The sequence below is a fragment of the Mytilus edulis genome, chromosome 8, assembly GCF_963676685.1.
Source record: "Mytilus edulis chromosome 8, xbMytEdul2.2, whole genome shotgun sequence".
NCBI classification, from domain to species: domain Eukaryota; kingdom Metazoa; phylum Mollusca; class Bivalvia; order Mytilida; family Mytilidae; genus Mytilus; species Mytilus edulis.
Window position 1 is genome coordinate 2669644 of NC_092351.1, and position 16254 is coordinate 2685897.

Sequence of the window (16254 nt, forward strand, 5' to 3'; positions counted from 1 at the left end):
TCTGTTATACTATTTTCAATTTTTTATTGCAACTAATTTTATTACAAATTAACGTGTAAATTAAGGTGTCTTCGTAGAGGTCCGCGTTCATGGATTGTAGACACTGTCGAGTTCGGTTAACATAAGAATTTTAAATATATACGTATCCGTCCGATCCGTGCATGAATTTAATTTACTGATCGATCGGGGACAGTTGTCAGGGTAACTCTCACATAGGTTATTTGACTTATCTGACGGATCCTATGGGTTACCTATCACTCATCAATCAGTCAAACATCCGTCACCGATCAGTCAAGTTCATATCAAACAGTAACGCCTAAGGTTGCAAGTACTGTATTAATGCTAAGTATATAAATGATTACAGCAAGAATTATACCTCTGTATTTATATAATGGTAATATACTTGAAATACGTTGCATACTGTTTTATGGGGGAAATACATGTTAAACAATTTTATCCCTTGTTTTTTTTCTATATCAGATTTGTATGGGAAAATATATGAACTTTAATTTTTTTTAACAGATGACGAAAAGACATAATCAGTATATGACATTTGTTTTTAAATATCATTTTACATTTGTGAAGTGGTTAGCCGAACTTAAGTTGTGATGATAACATGTTACTCATGTTTGATTAATGTATCATATTTATTTTTCATTCATTGCTTTGTACATGCATCAGGTCGTTAGTTTGATCGTATGCATATTGTTTTACGTTTGTCTTTTCGTTGCTCTTTATATTTGATTGTGTGGTATGGGTTTTGCTCAATGTTGAAGGCCGTCCGTTGACATATATAACTGTACGTTGTTTAGTGTAGAAACGGCTTGTTGACATTTTTAAAACCATATTGCCATTCTAAATCTTGAGATTAAGCACACAGATTATTTAAGGATGTTCGCTACTCTGTTAAAAAATAACAAGCTTTTTAAAAGACTATTATGAATTGATAGTATATAAATAAAGGAACTAAAAAAGTAGAAAAAAATGGAGGGTCCGTGTGCTCGTTTTCAAGATATAAGCCATTGAAAATTTGGCGGGAATTTATTCTCTCTAGTTTTTTCATATATTCAACATTGGCACCTTATTTGTTTCAAAAACTATGAAAAAATAACAAGAATTTTATAAAATTTTAAAATATGGCTTTTTAAACTTTATGTAATAAAATTATGAAAAGAAAAGTAGGGGTTAGTGGGCAAATTTTTTTAATGACAATACATGGATAAAACCAGAGAATTCCGAAAATCTGGCAAAAAATCAAAATGTGGAGGAGCAAACATCCTTAAGTTTAATTTTGAGTTGATACATATAACAACAATCCAACTAACATTGTGCAGAGTAATAAACCAACACTTACCCCTTTCCCAATATGATAAAATAGATGTATTAGATGCCATGAAAACAAAAATATCTATTATCAAATTACCCATAATGCAGTAGTCAACGAAATCGTTTTAAACACTTCTCCAATTAAATCAGATTTGAAGAAAATATTATTCAGAGTAATATTCAGTTACAAACAAAACAATGCTCTCAATGTAAAAGTATTTTCCGGCTTGTATTCGATATGACCGTATTGAACAAACCTTAACATTGGGTCAATTCTTTAAAGACATCTTTTGTTCTTTGTTCTTGTTAAACTGTTGTCAACTTTGTTGTATTAATCTCATTTTTAGAAAATTATTAGGATTTGATTTCGTATTCCTCTTTCAATGCGTTTGTTTGTAAAATTCTACATAATGTTATAAATAAAGTATTATTGATCCAAATTTCTCGGTTTGTTATTCACCAACCATATAAATTCTTTAAATCGTACAATAATAAACAAAATATGAGGTGTAAAAGAATGACAAATAAATAACACCGATTTCATACGATAAAAATAAAGAAACAATACGAAAGAGCAGAATGCAGTTTTCCAGCAATTTAAAGAAAATTGTTAGATTTAACTAAGACTCTCATTGAATAACACCTTCTTGTGATAAGATTTGGCACAAACCAAAATGTAACATCACGAAATGAATAATTCTATTGTCAGCGCTATATTTTTCAAGTTTAATCTACTCTGAAAAACTGTTTTTGACAGATCTAATTTGTATGTAATTGTATAAACGACAGCTTTAACGAAATTAAATTTTGATATGAATACTTAATATTTATCAGACTTGAATTCTACATTTTTCTGTTGATATTGTAATCATATTTTTAAAAATATGGTATTGGAGACTGATTTATGAAACTTTTGCTATTGCAGAAGATTTCTTCAACTTGGATCTTATATTACAATTGCGAGAGAACGCGTATGTTCTACTAGTATAATTATGTCTTTTTTGTTATTTATTTTGATGCGTTGCTGTCTCATTTAAGCTTTTTGCTGTGAATGTATTGATTTTGTTGACAAGGATGGATACCCCATATCTTTTGTTTTCCTATTATAGAAATATATCTCTTATTCTGTTAACGTTTACTTGATTTAAACGGTAGATACATATTGGTGTTAGTATAATAGTCGTCTCTTTGTTTCTACAATTTCTATATGTTATAATGCTAAAACGACAAATGAAGACTCCCTTGATTACAATATTTCTTACACTATTTTTCATCTTTACTTGAGATAGATACATTGAGATCTTGCATGTAACTTGAGGCATCAAAATATCTGATTTGTCTAAAGTAACAATATCTTGCATTTCACCTCAAGCATTAAGCTGTCAGCTTTATCCACATAATTATGTTTTAATGCCTTGTGCTGACAGTCTTAAGTAAGGATTGCTTCGAATTTTAATTGCATTTTGTGAAACTAAATGCTAATATTTCAACTTGATTCTGAAAATTCAATCAAACGGGCTAAAGATGCCACTTCATTTTAAACAAGTCTTTAACAGAGGCTATAGAATTAGAAGGATAGCGACAAAAGTGTAAATAATAACAGTTATGGCATTTAATAGTACACATTTATATTTATATTATGTAACTCTTCCATGAAATAAGGAATATGTATTAGAAAAATACATTAATAAAAATGAAAATGTTGAGAACACGTGAGTGAGATTGTAAAATCTATAATGGTCAAATCGCATAAATATATTCAGAGGTCAATATATTACGGTCATAAATCATATATAAAAAAAAAACAAATTAGACAATGTGATAATTATTAAAATTAACAACACAGGACGTATGGTGCAGTTTATGTTAGACTCATCTAAGAAAACGTGCAAGATAACAGTGAACGTCAAACACCAAACTCTTAGAGAAATCAAAACATTGCAAATATTATACGAATTTTATGCTATGGTATGCATACAAAGCGGACAACCCTTATAAATGAATTCAGCTATATTTATAATGCCTAAATGACAATAGGGGTTTAATGGTTTATAACGCTATTGTTAAGTTTAGAATGAAAACAGGAAAAGTTTCAACGAAAAATCAACCCGACCAAAGAAAAGAAAATAACACAAGGCCATCAAAGGATCTACAACATAATGAGATAATTCAGCACCCGCGTCTGATGTTTAAATTGTAAATGCAAGAGTATTTCGTTTTAAATTAGATGTTCAACTATATATATTATGTACAAAGTCCATAAACGTCCGTAGCTATTTTACCTGTGTATATTATGTACATAGTGTAATAATTCAACCTAATTTGTCCCATTTGGAAGTGCCTTTAAAAATGGTGAATCAACCAGACAATCAACAGCTAACTTAAACAAAAGACAAGACGTAGTTGACAAGACGTATTTGATAATACTTATCATGCGGTTGTTATGCAAATGAATATCGTTGGAAAAATTATGTGACCTTCTCATATTTATCCATATCAAAAAGGTTTGAAATAGGTGGTTAGTGCTCTGAACTACCTACAGTTGAGATTAATTCTAGCTTAACTTATAATCTGTTAGAAACTGCCAAAACACAATGTTCTCTTGACAATCGTAGAACTTTTACAGTTTAACTTTTAATTAGGATATTTTTTACTTATACACCCTACCAAGTTCATGACATAACAGAAAACTTCGCCTTATTAAATAATCATAATGAAAATCATAATGAAAAAGTTAAACAACATGTAGATGGAGATATTTTTACAGTTGTTTACATTGTATTTGTAAATAAGATATAATAACAATAAAGAAGTTGAAGTTCGAAAGGTACACTCGTCAAAAATTTATCAAAACACACCTGATGCTTTTAGATGTTTTAAATAGGGATAAATCCTAAGTATTTTAATTGAATATATAATGCCAATAACACTACCTACAGATACATTACATTTGAAGTGTTATAGTTTCTCAGTCAACTGAAATGTTTGAAGAATATAAATAAAGCAGCAAAACTGTTTGCTTTCAATTATCCGTTATATATACCTTTGATCGTTTCAATCGCAGACAGTTAATTTATCTCAATTTCACTTTCAGAGTTTACCAATTATTCTTTGAAAAAGCGAAGAACCACATCAACCCATTCATAAATTTAATTACTGGACATTGGATTGACGAACACATAAATAGGCTAATGAGTATATATACGTTAAGAAATAAACGATGTTTTAGGGCTGCCAGTAAGTTATAATTTAATAATTAAATCTTCGTGTTGTATAAAGAAAAATAGTTAACTGGCCATGTGTTACTTTTATGTAAATTCAAAACTAGTTGTAAAACAACATTGTCTAATTAAATGTACATTTTTGACAATTATCAAATTACTTGACTGATGATGATTCTTTCGTCATATCTTAAACACTGCGTATACATAACGGTAATCGATTGTCTGGGGCATACCTTTGAACTTGTATACATATACCCACACACTTTTAAAGATTTTGAGTTGTTGAACGTCGGTTGTCTGACAACATTTGGACTTATAAATTATGACTCGAATGTAGTACATGTTTTAAATACTTTTAAAATACAGTTTGTACATGCTACTTGAGCTACTTTCTATCATATCTGTTTAAAAAACGTCGATTGTTTCATAATTTTATTCATCTCTTTTCTGCATATTCTGAAATCATTCGTGTTCACTAAAAGATGTCAAAAACAATAAAATATGTTTTTCTTTCAAAATAAAAGACAACAATTTATATTTCCTTTGCTGAAGTAAGTTGACATCCTGTTTAAATCTGTACTGTGCTGGATTTGTATCTTGTGTTTAATTATTTCACACATAGTCAAAATATTGGGGATGTTTATTGGTAAATTAAGCCTTTGTTGTGTATTTTCGAATATAGGTATGTAGTTATATATAGTGTTAATAGTTGCTCGCTTTGGATTATTTATCTTTTTGGGGACTCTAATATTGGTGCTCTATTAAGTCTATTGATATGCGCGTTATTTTTTTTATTGATGATTCCGGTTTCCCTAAATATGCATGAACATTTTAAACCTGTGGTATTTTAAGTGGTCTAAATCTTAAAAATGATAACAAGAAACTGCTAGTCGAAACAAATCTAAATATTATGAACATGAATATCAAAATAAAGATAGAATGTTTTAGTTGTTTATTTGAAAATTATTTTAAACGATAAGAACGTTTACTATATTTCAAAAATTTACTATCGTAAGAAATCCATTTAAATCACATCAAAATACCTGATGATTTAAGCTGCTTAACTAAAAGTATTTTGATTAATTTAAGAATGCAACCTCGATACCTGTGCCATATATTACTTTTGTATTCTTCTTGATATTGATTAATTGAAGAATATCAATTCCGTAATAAATGTCTTAATTTTTGTAGTAAATCAATTAAATGTTGGAATAAATATCATTGATTCTTGCCACTTCAAAACGATAATTGAACGATAATAATCAAGGGATCTAGAAAAAGTAAAATTAATCATCAAGATATACATAAATCTAGCTCACTGGACACCTAATTGACCAATAAATAAATAAATAGGTTAACACATAGAAAAATTAAATAGGTTAAGACGCCTACTTAACTATGATGGCAAAAATAACTCTACACTTTACTTCAGAAAAAAAAACTAACAGGCCATGTGTTACGTTTATGTAACTTTTTTAAAGCAACATTAGGATCTCATTGCTACAATATGTACGGTTTTTCAATTATAGGATTAGTTTGCTAATGGTACCTCGAACTTTTGATGTTAAACACTGCATCGATTGTTTCGAATTCTATTTGAACTTGTAGATGAATGTTCAGTTGTTCAAACAGAAGCCATTTGAACAACATTATCATAGCTTATGAAGTGATTTCATATTGTGATTGATTTGAACATAATAGCGATTATTACTTCAATGTTAATACAACTACAAAAAATAACAATAACCCCAACCCTGTCTGGTTTTCATCGATTTTGACATTACTTTATGTGACTCAACACCGGATTTAACGTGCACGAACAACACAACGGGTACCACATTAGAAGCTGGAGCATCTTATCGAAACCAATAAGATCACTCACGGTGTTGGTTGGGTTATTGGTACCTTATGTTTTGTTTAAACGTGACATCTGTTTTGTGCTCATGTGAGTTTCGGCTCATGTGGTTTAGACGATTGAAACATATCCGTCGTCATCTGTGACACTGATATATCTTTGTTTGTAAGAACGGCTTTTGAAAATATTTCATAAAAAGCAGATAGACGTTAGATCCAGTATTTTATCTTTGATTCAAATTTAAAAGGAATTGGTTGAGCAATGACTTTCATCGTCTGCTTTATCTAGAGCTCAAACACAGTTATGTTTCTTCTTAATTCGATAATGAAGATGATGACCTGACGTTGTTTCGAAATTTGTCCTTCCTATTATCATCACCATGTATTAAATGATCTATTAAACAATTAATTCACAGATCTTCTCTTTCATTGAATGAAAATAACAATCTAGTGATCCCAAAAAGAAAAAAAATCACGAACAAACAAAAGCATATATTAGTGTAAAAATGTTAGTTAATGTGTTTCCCTCGGTTTTGTTTTATGACCCGGATTTGTTTTTGTCTATCGATTTATGAGTTTTGAACATCGGTATACTACTGTTGCCTTTATTTAATGAATTAACGAAAAGAAGGCATTTCAGAGGCTGTTTATTGTATGATTAATTATGAATAGCACTGTATATTATTTAAGAAAATCATATAAATAACAACACCGTTCCTTAAGGTAACCCCAAAACGGGAAAACGAATTGACAAATTCCAACGTTTAACTTGTAGTAAATCAACCAACAGAACGAATGGATCGGCCTAATACCCTCAGTTTTAACGTTTATACAGAAAATAACTCTTATACAATGCTTTGAAAAGGACAATAACACTTTATCGATATCTCAAAAATACTGAACTCCGATTAGAATTTTTGTTAAAAGTCCCTTATAAAATGACAGAATCAAATGCTAAAACACATTCAAAAGAATGGATAACAACTGTCACACTCCTCACTTGATACATGCATTATCTCGAGTAAAACAGTATGGGATTAAACCTGGTTTATAGCTAGCTTGACCTCTCACTTGTATCACGGTAAAACATACAAATATGATACCAAGAGCAAACACAAGAATGTTGTTAAAATCTTATGTTTTAATTATCTTTTTACAGCAATGTTGGCTACTGAAAGCTATCGTGTTTTAATCATCAGATTAGGTTGCTGATGGTACTGCTTGATGCTTTTGGTCTTTATAAACATCGTATATAGATTTGTGTGAGATATGCATTTACAATCTGAAAGGAAGTTCAGTTGTTTAGAGCATTACAGTAATTTCAAAGGAAAACTTTTGAGAAAATTGTTTTGCAAGTATTATCAGATTGTAATATATTAAAAAACGAAAACATCCATGACCAATTTTAAAGACATAATGTTTGATTTGAATTTGTTGATAATGTCCTTTTTTCATTATTTGTTTAACGTATAAATGACATATAAAAAAGAAGATGTGGTATGATTGCCAATGAGACAACTATCCACAAAAGACCAAAATGACACAGACATTAACAACTTTAGGTCACCGTACGGCCTTCAACAATAAGCAAAGCCCATACCGCAGAGTCAGCTATAAAAGGCCCCGATAAGACAATGTAAAACAATTCAAACGAGAAAACTAACGGCCTTATTTATGTAAAAAAATGAACAAAAAACAAATATGTAACACATAAACAAACGACAACCACTGAATATACAGGCTCCTGACTTGGGATAGGCACATACATAAATAATGTGGCGGGGTTAAACATGTTAGCGGGATCCCAACCCTCCCCCGAACCTGGGACAGTGGTATAACAGTACAACATAAGAACGAACTATAAAAATCAGTTGAAAAAGGCTTAACTCATCAGATGGACAAAAATATAAGTGGAGGTGGCCGGGTATTTATACATCCCGACACAAAACGACACAATGAACAGATCTGAGAGTAGTTATCTTACAGCTAGTTCAAAGCCACTAACTACTAATAAAAAAATCATGCATCCAAGACTAAACTATCAATCCGTACACATCCAACATTCAATGGATTTAGTGTAAAGACATCATAAACAACCAGAGAAAAACATGACCTTGTGCAATGTCAAGTTACAGGTATCGACAGATTGTTGATCCATGAATATGTATATATATAACATGCTAGTAAAATTAAGTTAGTTTTTAATCTACTGATAACAAAATCAATATTTATTCCAATAAAAACAATATTCAATGATCTTATTACAGTTTTAAATGGTAACCTTTTAGAATAAGTTTTTTTTAAAGGAGCGACAAGTTTACATGGATCATTTCTAAATTTCCGGGCACGGTTAACAATATTTCCGTAAAAATGAGGATGTGCTATCCCGTTTGAAATAAGTTTTCTACAGGTACATCCAAACTTCAAAACCAAATCTTTATATCTATGGAAAAATTCAGTAAAGGTTTTCAGTAATTTATGGTAACGATATCCCTGGTTTAATAATTTACCAGTAATACATAGGATGCGTTCGTTAAAATCAAAAACGTCACAACAGACACTGGCATAGCGAACAAGTTGTGAAATATAAACACCGTAAGATGGTGCCAAAGGAACATCACCATCTAAAAATGGAAAATTAACAATAGGGAACGAAAAATCGTCTCTTTTGTCGTAAATTTTAGTGTGGAGTTTCCCATTTAAAACCGAAATATCTAAATCCAGGAAAGGACAGTTATTACCGAAAAAATTGATTTATTTAAACTAAGTTCCTTGGGGTAAATTTCAGCAGTATATTGAGAAAATTCTTGATTATTTAACGAAAAAATATCATCAAGATAACGGTAAGTGTTGTTGAATTTATCAATTAAATGCAATTTTGACGGGTCTTTACTGAGTTTAATCATAAACTGTGATTCGTAACAGTACAAAAACAAGTCTGCTATTAAAGGGGCACAATAAGTGCCCATGGGGATACCTACAACCTGTCAATAAACTTTGTTGCCGAAACGTACAAACATATTATCAAGGAGAAAATTAACAGCTTCAATCATCTCATCACACCTCAGTAAGTATAGCTAGCATATTTATCTTTCTCATTAGAGAAGAAGGCTTTAAATAAGTCGCAGCAAATATATCTACATTCAGCTTTACCAAACGACCATTTAATTAAATAGGAAAACTTTTGTTTAATAAGATATTGTGGAAGTGTAGTATAAAGAGTAGAAAAATCAAAACCATTAACAGAATCAAAAGGACCATCAAAAGCCCGTAATTTATCTAAAACATCCAAAGAATGTTTTACACTCCAAAAATGCCTATGCACCGATCATCATTCAAAATCATCAGCTTTTTTCAAATTCATATGATATATTTGCATCACAAATGAAAAAAACCGAATGACATGTGATCCTATCATATAAGTAGCATGTATGGATAAGTTTAAAAACTGATATGTTTATCATGGATTATGTTGTAGAAGTTCTAATCCTGTTTTAAAAAAGGTCTCATTATTTCTATCAGCAGGAGTCCTTTTAAAATCAATGATTAATCTATGACATGAATCATGTTACATAATACAAATCTGGGTTCTAATCAAATGGAACATCGTCCATCATGGGATGAGACCGAGTTAAAAGTAATCTCTTGAGATCATGAAATCTATAAATCTTTCCCATATAATACAGGAATTTAGCTAACCTTTATTAACGTTCTAATATTATGCAATTTATTGTTGAAACAATTGATCAATTAATTGATTGGTGTTTTATGCCACATTCATCATTACTGTGCTATATTGCGACGGTCAGTTTGTATTTGTGGCGGACACAGGAATGTCCCAAGAGAAACTGCGAACTTCGGTAAGACAATTGATATTTCTAGTCAATTAAGATTCGAGTCAAGCTAATCATAGGATTCAAACTAACAACTTCGATTTTGACAGAGTAGTGAAACAGTAGACTACTTAGACCACCCGATCACCTAGAACACCCGATCACATAGACCCCTTTACTTAGACCACCCGATCACCTAGACCATCCGATCACCTAGACCATCCGATCACATATACCCCTTTACTAAGACCACCCGATCACCTAGACCACCCGATCACCTAGACCCAGTAGACTACTTAGACCACCCGATCACCTAGACACTACTTAGACCACCCGATCACCTAGACACTACTTAGACCACCCGATTACCTAGACACTAGTTAGACCACCCGATTACCTAGACACTACTTAGACTACCCGATCACCTAGACACTACTTAGACTACCCGATCACCTAGACACTACTTAGACTACCCGATCACCTAGACACTACTTAGACTACCCGATCACCTAGACACTACTTTGACCACCCGATCACCTAGACACTACTTAGACCACCCGATCACCTAGACACTACTTAGACTACCCGATCACCTAGACACTACTTAGATCACCCGATCACCTAGACACTACTTTGACCACCCGATCACCTAGACACTACTTAGACCACCCGATCACCTAGACACTACTTAGACTACCCGATCAACTAGACACTACTTAGACCACCCGATCACCTAGACACTACTTAGACCACCTGATCACCTAGACCCAGTAAACTACTTAGACCACCAGATCACCTAGACACTACTTAGACCACCAGATCACCTAGACACTACTTAGACCACCCGATCACCTAGACCCACTAGACTACTTACACCACCCGATCACCAAGACACTACTTAGACCACCCGATCACCTAGACCCAGTAAACTACTTAGACCACCAGATAACCTAGACCCAGTAAACTACTTAGACCAACAGATCACCTAGACACTACTTAGACCACCCGATCACCTAGACACTACTTAGACAACCCGATCACCTAGACACTACTTAGACCATCCGATCACCTAGACACTACTTAGTCTACCCGATCACCTAGACCACCCGATCACCTAGACCCAGTAGACTACTTAGACCACCCGATCACCTAGACCCAGTAGACTACTTATACCACCCGATCACCTAGACACTACTTAGACCATCCGATCACCTAGACCATCCGATCACATATACCCCTTTACTTAGACCACCCGATCACCTAGACCACCCGATCACCTAGACCCAGTAGACTACTTAGACCACCCGATCACCTAGACACTACTTAGACCACCCGATCACCTAGACACTACTTAGACCACCCGATCACCTAGACACTAGTTAGACCACCCGATCACCTAGACACTACTTAGACTACCCGATCACCTAGACACTACTTAGACTACCCGATCACCTAGACACTACTTAGACTACCCGATCACCTAGACACTACTTTGACCACCCGATCACCTAGACACTACTTAGACCACCCGATCACCTAGACACTACTTAGACTACATGATCACCTAGACACTACTTAGACCACCCGATCACCTAGACACTACTTTGACCACCCGATCACCTAGACACTACTTAGACCACCCGATCACCTAGACACTACTTAGACCACCCGATCAACTAGACACTACTTAGACCACCCGATCACCTAGACACTACTTAGACCACCTGATCACCTAGACCCAGTAAACTACTTAGACCACCAGATCACCTAGACACTACTTAGACCACCAGATCACCTAGACACTACTTAGACCACCCGATCACCTAGACCCACTAGACTACTTAGACCACCCGATCACCTAGACACTACTTAGACCACCCGATCACCTAGACCCAGTAAACTACTTAGACCACCAGATCACCTAGACCCAGTAAACTACTTAGACCAACAGATCACCTAGACACTACTTAGACCACCCGATCACCTAGACACTACTTAGACAACCCGATCACCTAGACACTACTTAGACCATCCGATCACCTAGACACTACTTAGTCTACCCGATCACCTAGACCACCCGATCACCTAGACCCAGTAGACTACTTAGACCACCCGATCACCTAGACCCAGTAGACTACTTATACCACCCGATCACCTAGACACTACTTAGACCACCTGATCACCTAGACACTACTTAGACCACCCGATCACCTAGACACTACTTAGACCACCCGATCACCTAGACACTACTTAGACCACCCGATCACTAGACCCAGTAGACTACTTAGACCACCCGATCACCTAGACCCAGTAGACTACTTAGACCACCCGATCACCTAGACCCAGTAGACTACTTAGACCACCCGATCACCTAGACCCAGTAGACTACTTAGTCCACCCGATCACCTAGACACTACTTAGACCACCCGATCACTTAGACACTAGTTAGACCACCCGATCACCTAGACACTACTTGGACCACCTGATCACCTAAACCCAGTAGACTACTTAGACCACCCGATCACCTAGACCCAGTAGACTACTTAGACCAACAGATCACCTAGACCCAGTAGACTACTTAGACCACCCGATCACCTAGACCCAGTAGACTACTTAGACCACCCGATCACCTAGACCCAGTAGACTACTTAGTCCACCCGATCACCTAGACACTACTTAGACCACCCGATCACTTAGACACTAGTTAGACCACCCGATCACCTAGACACTACTTGGACCACCTGATCACCTAAACCCAGTAGACTACTTAGACCACCCGATCACCTAGACCCAGTAGACTACTTAGACCAACAGATCACCTAGACCCAGTAGACTACTTAGACCACCCGATCACCTAGACACTACTTAGACCACCCGATCACCTAGACACTACTTAGACGACCCGATCACCTAGACACTACTTAGACCACCCAATCACCTAGACACTACCTAGACCCCTTCACAACTTCGAATAGCATTTGCTCTTGATTCTCACGTGAGGCAAAACCTGAAGTATGAGCTGCGTAGTATCTTAACATGAAGATCATTGGTTTATCGCTTAGATGATATGTTGATAATAACATTATATTTATTACTATTCAACAACGATATCAGGTAAAAGAGGAGGTAACTATATCTTAATTGACAAAAAAAATCTTACCTCACTCGTAGAAAAGAGAATCTTTATATTGAATATCTCATTCTAGGTATCAAATTATAATTTTATGAAAGAGAATTTTGAGAGAGACAAAAAAAACATTGCAATATTCATGACTTCAAAAGTTAGCATATATATTTTCTTTTAAAGAAGGTTTTCTTATTACTTGCTGCTGAAACTATCAGTGATATAAAACGATTTATTTATCAAAACAGAATCACGTTTGAAAAGATTAAAAAAGTAAATGTATCTGTACAGCAGCAATTTATCTAAAATAATGCAACCTACCTTTCATGAAATCCAGTAATGATTTACTAATTTCCCTGTTTCTAATCCGTTATATGCTGAATCTGTGTGAAGCATTTAGTTGCATTAAATACATTTTATAATTACGACTTCTAAGGTTTCCGTGACTGCTTTTAAGAATACTTTATTTAACGCTTGATATGTAATATCTAAAACAAAGCGATGATTGGAAAACATTAACTTAATCATGTGATACCTATAACATATATAGGTCATTACAATTGATTACGTAATTTTTCAATAACTGCATGCATATATTCATAAAATCAAATACATTATTACTATTTTGAATTAGTACTTCTGATTTCGTTAGCATTTTTCACCTGTCCGAAGCCTCTGGCTTTTTTCAGTATTGAATGCTTTTTAATTTTAGTTCATGTATATGTTTAAGAGTTAAGTATGTCGTCCATTATCACTGTACTAGTACACATTTTTGTTTAGGGGTCAGCTGAAGCACCTCTTCCGGTGCGGGATTATAACGATGTGTTTAAGACCCATAGGTGGCTTTCGGCCGTTTTCTTTCTGCTCTTTAGTTTAAACATAATTATTCATCATCAATACAAATATATAATCATACAAAATACACAATAATAATAGGATTCGGAAACAAGCAATATATAGCTTATATTAATCCGTTTCCTTGAAATACCAACTCCAGTTAACTATACATAAATATAGCATGCAATATAACAATGATATGGAACAAGAATAAATAATGGTAAGTAACTATATAACTGAAAAAGAGAGGAGAAAAAACACTTAATTTTAAAATAATGAAAATTAATACAACAAAAGAAGAAAAATAGTAAAAACAAAGAAAAAAGAAAACTACATTGAAATACTATACACATGTTTAGATGAAATGCAACTTGGTGAAAATAGAGAATAACAATTTATCTTGTAAATCTCTTGCACTTAAGTAAGAACTTTTGAACTTTTGCAAAAATATTTTTTTTTTTGTTTAAATTTAGAGCTTGTGATCCAAATAAAAGTAAATTCGTGTTAAATATGACTGGATAAATAATGTCATTACGCAATTCGTCATATTTTTTACAATGCAATACGAAATGAGCTGTAGACTCGATCAAACTTCACAAGCAGTTTGAAGATTCTACTAGATTTCGTTTGAACAGATGTTCATTTAGAGCACTACTATTCATCCTTAACCTGGCATGTACATGTAATACTTGACCCATTCTTGTACCATTGTATTGAAAATTAGGGCATTTATTATTTGGGTGTTTTATACGACTTTTAAAAATGCTTAAAGACGTAGAATTTCTCGTTTGGTATGTAACTTATTCCACAATTTAATAGACGAAGGAAGGAAATAATCGGAGTATATATTAGTTCTTGTACGAATTTCCGAAGTATTTTGAGTCTGACGAGTGAAATGGTTATGTAAATTAACTATTTGATTTGGTACCAATTTTTTTAAATATTTCTGCTTTTTGGTTAGGTTGTTGTCTCTTTGACATATTCCCAGTTTCCATTCGCAATTTTATTACCTAATAACAGTTCTAGGATAATAAACTTATCTTAGATACAAGGTTTAACATTTTGTCCGTATAGTGGTTTATTAAACATAGCCATATAAGTGATAGGTTTAGCTAGCTATAAAACCAGGCTCAACCAACCATGTTTTCTGAAAATGTCCTGTACAAGTCAGTAATACGGCTGTTGTTATCAAATAGTTCATTGTATGTTGAAGGTCGTATTTTTTGCAGTTCAGCGTTTTTGTTGCAGTTCTGTGTTTCTGCTGTTCAGTTGTTATCCTCTTATTGTTAATGTGTAACCCTCGATTTCAGTTTATTACATTAAATGTTTAAGCATAAATCAAAAAGACGATTTTGTTAAAACATCCTATTTTGATATACAATTAATCAATTATTATACAAGTGAGATTTTTACAGCCAGGTTTAAACCACCATTGTTCACATAAGAAACGCTTGTACCAAGTCAGGAATATGACAGTTGTAATCCATTTAACATGAAGTGTGCCACTTGTGGAGCAGATAGGTGGCGTTTGCCTCATATGAAGCAGAGACCATCCTCCGTCTTTTTTTCACGAAGTTCCTTTTTTCATACGTATTTTCAATCCAGTGTTTAGTTATTTTCGTTTCTCTAGTTTTTTTGTGTGTTTTTTTTTTAATTTTGTCTTTTAACAAGATGTTTTAGCCCTGTTTTTGACACACATTAAATATTTGGACATTTGAATCTGTCATAGTTCAAAGTAATATGTAAACTACTTTCTATAATGAAATACAAAAGTGATAGTTAAAAATTGCAATAATTATATAAAATGACACAACGCTTAATTATTGTGTATTTTTTTTTTTATAATACAACAGTTTAGTAAAAAAATACGTAGATAATTGAATTGAAAATTTCTATTTATTCTAATATATGAAGATATTTTTCAAATCATGTTCAATTCACCATTTTCTACACAATTCAATTTAATGCAAGAACCAAGTCAGGGGTTTGACAGTGGTTTCCATTCGTTTTAGCCATTTGATATAGGTTTTTTTGTTTTGAATTTTCCTTGATTCTA

The 16254-nt window shown here is 33.4% G+C and overlaps 1 protein-coding gene across 1 annotated transcript in view; it reads right to left on the reverse strand.

Moving 5' to 3' along the window:
* The window catches only part of LOC139484603 (histamine H3 receptor-like), a 39224-nt gene extending 25406 nt beyond the window's left edge, over positions 1–13818 (reverse strand). Inside the window, exon 1 of the mRNA XM_071268388.1 lies at positions 13683–13818. The gene's annotated coding sequence lies outside the window, so the exon portion shown is untranslated. The remainder of the gene's footprint in view (positions 1–13682) is intronic.
* Between the last annotated feature and the right edge of the window lie 2436 nt (positions 13819–16254).